This window comes from Arvicola amphibius, chromosome 10 (genome assembly GCF_903992535.2).
Source record: "Arvicola amphibius chromosome 10, mArvAmp1.2, whole genome shotgun sequence".
In the NCBI taxonomy this organism is placed as follows: Eukaryota; Metazoa; Chordata; class Mammalia; order Rodentia; family Cricetidae; genus Arvicola; species Arvicola amphibius.
The window spans coordinates 86,501,571-86,507,570 of NC_052056.1; positions in this window are offsets into that span (position 1 = coordinate 86,501,571).

Genomic DNA, 6,000 nt, shown 5'->3' on the forward strand with positions numbered 1-6,000 from the left:
TGGTGCCCCCTTCAGCCTGCAGCCCAGCACAGATAGTGAGGGAAGCAAAACCTTCTGCCATCTACAAGGGGATTTGGCAGGAAACCAATTATCCTGTGGAGGCCCCATAATCCTCCATTATTCCCAGTGACCATGCTCCAACCTACATTGTTTTGGGCTCTCCTTCTGTCCTTCCCCCACTCACATCTCCCAGGGCCCCAGAATGTTTGAGATTTCTCACAGGGTGCCTAAGTGAGTGTAGCTCCAGCCTCCATTCCCCCTCAGGTACTGACTGCTAGATCAGAGCAGGAAGCTGGATCCCACATAGTCTCCCTGAGCTCGGATGCATGACTGCCTGTGTAAATCCTATTTCCTGCCACAGAAGGCCTGATTCTCTCCTCTCGAGTAGTTGACACAGCCAGACTGCTGTCCAAAATCCACTGGAGCTTTCCATTTATCCTGTCTGTGTCCCCTGAAACTGGCTGCCTCTACCTGCTAGAGAGTCATGACCCACTAGGGCCCTGCTAAGGTGACATGTAGCCAGGCCCAACACCTGTAGGTGGGGGGGTTGTCTGTGGCTTTCATGTGGAGCTCAGGACACCTCAGGGTGACCCTCCAACCTTGATGCTCTTCCCACAGTTTCCAGCTGAATTCAGGGAGAGCACCCCAACTTTTTATTTTATCACAAAGTCTGTGTTTGCTTGGCACATATGTCGGTCTATATGAGATGAATCCAGCTTGATCCCAATTGGCAGCAACCGAGCGGTGGCTCCCTGGATGGTCAGAGATGAGATGGAATGTTCGGTCTGGAAGGCTTGGAGGTAGCTAAGCCCACACAAAGATAACCAGAGGGCCCGTGACATCCTGTCAGAGAGGCCACGACTACAGACTTCACTGGCCCTAGCAGGGGAACCCTAATTTGTTTTATCCTCAGATTCTTGCATTCTTGTTCTCTCTCTCTCTCTGATTTTTGCTCTCTGTCCTTTCTAACATAAGACCAACCAGTTCTCTTCAGACAGCCACCAGTAAGTGGTATGTTTCCCCAAGGGCCCCACACTGGTTGGGGGGACCAGGGAAAATGGAAAGCGGGGCTGACAGGCTCAAGGGTCCAGCTGACACTGGGAAGTGTGTCTAGTAGAGTGTCATTTCGATGTCAGGAGCCAACAAGCCCGTTTGGACCATTTAACTCCTCCATGAGGCTGGAACAGATACTTTGCAAGCTGAGGGCTGGAGCTGGGCCACCTTCTGTGAAGCTCTCTGTCAGCACGGAGAAGCTAGGAGGTCAGCTAAAGCCTAGCTTTCCCAGAATAAGACAGTAGCTGCCACTCATCCAGCCAATGGGTCACAAGCACAGGCAAGCACCGACACGGAGGAGGCCTGAGCCACGCTCCCATAATGAGTCCAACATTTGACGTGAGTTGGAAGGATCAATTTGTTTCCTTGATTAAGCGTCCAAATGGCTTGTGTCTTTTGTCCATTCAAAAATCAAATCTTCTAATGGGCCTGAACAGCTGCGTGCTTTGGGGGAGATCTAAAGGCTCAGCATGCATACAACCTTTCTGCAATGCAAAATGCCCACCTCGTTCCCATCCCCACATCAAAAACCATTTATGAAATGGATAAGCGGGGAGTTAATCCCATCTCCAGGGAAGGCTTATGGGCCACAAAGTGGGGAGTTCCAGCCACTAATTGGGAGTTTCTGGCATCAAAGACACTGTAAACACGCTATGTTGTGGTCATGGTTGTTCACCAGCGTGTTACTCTGAGGTGTTTTCTATGGCCCAAATGGAGGACTCAGAGAGCTTCTGGGAAATCAACATATTGAAGTGATAAGGCTTGGGAGAGTTCTCACTTAGAGGACCCCGTGTGTTTCTTAGCACGAGCCACCCATCACAAGTTAATACAGGGACTCTGCAGCGTCCTTGTGGAACTGACTTCCTGGACGCCTCTGTGTGAGATTTGGAGATAGAATGGTAAAGGATACACCTGGCTGGCCCTTTATTCGGCACCGGCCTGTCACTCAAAGTCAGGATGGCCCCACCTACAAAAGACGTGTACAGACCTTCAGGGGGACTCTAGTCAGTTCACACCAGCTTTTCAGTTTATCTCAAGGTCTGTGTTTGCTTGCCACTCAAGGCGATCAATATGGGATGCATCCAATGCGATTCCACACAGCCAGTTGCTTGTAAACTCCAATCTGACTTGTCTGTCACATGAGCGATGTCAGTCTCAGCAAAAAGTGACTAGGGAGTAATGACTCACTCGCAAATGGGTCCTCTGGGTCTGAAAATAAAACAGATGCAGTGACCAAGTGCTTCTGCAACTGATGGGTGACTTCTCTTAGGGGGGACAAGGACAAGAATCTATTCACAGAAATGATCCCATCCAAGACTGGCTTGCTTGGTGATCGGAGTATTAATTGAGATTACTTTCAGGAGCATGCTTGACTCAGGGCATTGCATCACTGCAGAGCATACACAAAAAGCCCCAGATCAGAATTGTGAGAGCTTCCCACAGACCTCGTAGCCCGGAGAGTCTGCATCCCCTCCCCCCACCTCCAGCAGTTGTTCATTGCCCTCTGGAAGGACACCTCCTGTGTCTCATAATGTTCTTGTGACTTGTGTGAGCTTCCTACTTCCTTCCAGGAGAGATCGCATCAATCCGGAGGCAATAACTAACTACACTACAGTTGCTCGCAAGTGAGGAAGTATAAAAAATAATTTAAATACTTCCCTACGCTAAAAAAAAAGGCAACATGAGGTCTATGTCATTATCGTTATTATTATTTTAATGGATACAGAGGTTGTAAAGGGCCAGGGAGGGGTGACTGTGTCAAGTGTTTCCTTTTGCACAGCTGGAGAGCACAGCTGTGCTTCACTGTGGGTCCAGGGCACACAGATGGCTTGGGTAGAGGCAGCAGGTGCAGCGCTGGGTACATCGGTGGGCCTGGAGTGGCTCCTAGTGGTAACATGTGGCACTTCAGGCACCTGCTTTCCCTCCTGGGGAACAAATGGACCAGCATCTGTCATAATCATCCTGAGCTCTGTAACACTTCCATTAGTCAATTGTATATTTCTTAAAAGCTGCAAGGGTTTCTCACCACCTGAGGTAACCAAGGCAATGAAGAGTATGGGAACCCTGTGTCTGGGCCCATGGAGGGACAGAAGGGTCTTTACCGCTAAAAATAAACAACAGCCCTGCTCATGGGTGTTTACCTCAAGGACCCTAAGTCATGGATGCTTGCACATGAGCCTTCTGTGCTCCACCATTCCCAAGGGCTACACCGTAGACGCGGCGTAGCTGTCCACCGACAGAACAACGGATACAGAAAATGTTTATACGTACAACGGAATTTTATTGGGCCATAAAGAAGATTGAAATCATACCATTTGCAAGAAACAGAAACAACTGGAGATAATCAAACTGAGTGAACCAGCCAGCCTTAGACAAATAGTGCACATTCGCTCTCTATTGTGGCTCCTGGATTTCATATAGTCGCAGAAAGCCGTGTGTATATAAGTTGAATGAAGGTAAAAGTGAAATTATCAGGAAATGAAAAGGAAAGACAGAAGAATCGATTGGGATTAGGGAGGGGTATATGGGAGAAGGTTGGAGATGAATTCAAAATACAGAAAATACCCATAACGATTTTTTAAAGATAAAAAAATATCATAGAAGTGAATCGAAATGTTTCTTTCAAGTTTGCACAACCCTGAGTTGAAATTTAGTTATTCTTTGAAATCTGCCAAGCCACTAATGACTTCCAAAGGGAGTGGGGCCAGCACTACTCTTTATTACAGAAGTTACTCGAGTGAACAAAGAGATGGTCTCGTGAGCCACCTGTTTACCAAAACCTCAAACCTTGGGAGGGACCGGAGGCTCCTTGGGCTTTGTCTTTTACAAATATATTAATCCCATTGGTGAGGGCTCCTCCCCAAGATCTCACCACTTTCAGAAGACCTCTCTTGAAAGCATGAAAGGGGTGGGGACTGAAACCTCTGGCAGAAGAAAAAAACTCAACCTGAGTACTGCAGACTGCCCTAGATTGGTGAGACCTTCAGATGAGAGATTTGTCTGGTAGGGATTAGATGACCAATCAGAACAGAGAATCCTGGAGCTCCGAAAGTCCCTGAAAATCAGGATGATGGGAGGCCTAGACGTCCTTCTTGCCACCTTTGTAAGCACAGCCTTACAAGGCCATACTGGGGCTTCCTACAAAGTTGGCCCTTTCCGTTCATCCTTTCCAATTTGATCTGCAAGTGACTACTTGAGTCTGGCTGTTATCTGACTATGTGTTTTAAATAAAATGGAATCCAAGCTCTTTTTTTTTCTTTTCCTTTGAATCTGGCATTCCTGGAGGGAAAACTACTTTGGAAATAATTTTGGAAAGTTCCATTATGAGAAAGCTGGGCTTCGAGTATACACACATCTTGGAAATATTTTCAATATTTTCAAACTCTTTCCAAAATCGGCCTTCGGAAGTTCCCAATTTGGCTGGAGTTTCTGGGTCAACACACACACACACACACACACACACACACACACACACACACCAGGATGCAGGCTAACTACAAGCAAGAAAAAGAGAAAGGGGCTGTGCATTCAGCATTTACAAGGTGTATTTTTTTCATTTTTTTCCTTTTCTTTCCTTTGTGCTTCTGTGAGTCTCCAGTGCTCTTATGATGCCGGTGTTTTTCAGAGGGGGCAGACAGGTTTAGATGGAGAGCCACTGTGGTACCTGTGTTACCCCAGTGATGTGTGCCACCTCTGTCTCTGCACACACCTCACTTTGAGAAATCTACAGTGAGTTGAGTCCTCATAGCAGGAGAAAATTACTCTTTGTCTCTCCTCATAGTTGGGCTTCTGCAGCCCCATTGATTAGAGTAGTTGGGGGAATATAAATCACAGGGTGGAGCTGAGGAGAGAGAGATCAGTTGGTAAAGCAATTACCTTAAAAACACAAGGACTAGAGTCTACACAAACAAAAAACAAGTCGGGTGTGATAGCACATACTTGTAATCCCAGTACTAGTAAAGGGAGATGGGTGGATCCTTAGGAGGTCATTAGTCAGCCAGGCTGGCCTATCTCGTGTGTTCTAGGCCAGTAACAGATCCTGTCTCAACAGCCATGGAGATGGTGCCTGAGGAATGACAGCTGAGGCTACTCACTCATCTCTATACAGATCTCTACAGATGTGGACACCTGCATACACGAACACACACATACTCCCTAAAGAAAATACAAATCAGACTTGATATCCTTCATCTCTAAAGCCTACCAGGCTGCTCAGCCCTCTCCAGAAGAAGCTGGAGTTCTTGACGTTGCTCTACAAGGCTGTATGACCAGCATCCACATCCCTGCCCACGGTACTGTTTCCAACACGGCCTTGTTCGCAGCGTGTGGCCTTTGCATAGATAGTCCCCTCTGCGAGGAACAGATACCTCTGTGGTCCATTCATTTCCTCCTCAAGGTCTTGGATGAACTTATCGAAAGAATGATACACCCAAGCCTGAGGATGAGTTCATCAAACCTCTTAGTTCTCTGAGGGGAAACTGAAGCAGGAAGATTGTGTGTGTGTGTGTGTGTGTGTGTATTACTTTCGAATATCTGTGACCAAATTATGGGATGGAAAATTTCCAGTTTGAAATGATTTATTTTGGTTCCTGGATTCCGAGGGTTCAGTTCACAGCCCTCAGCTTCTCTGGTTCTGGACCCACAGTGAAGCAGAAAGTCACGGTGAATGTGACGTTGCAGAAACTGAGGGAGATGGCATGGGGATTCACCTAATGTCAGAGACAGAAGGCAGAGAGGAGAGGAATTAGAAAGGGATGACAAGATCCTGTCACTCAGGTTGGTCTGAAACTCACTGTATGTAATGGCCTTAAACTGATAGGAAATCTTCCTACCTCAGCCATCCTGGCACCAGGATTAAGTCTTGAGCTCCCAGGCTCAGCTTACTCAGTCAGTTGCTAGATGGGATTGGCGGTGTATGTTTCCTGGTTCTCAGCCTCAGCTGCTCCG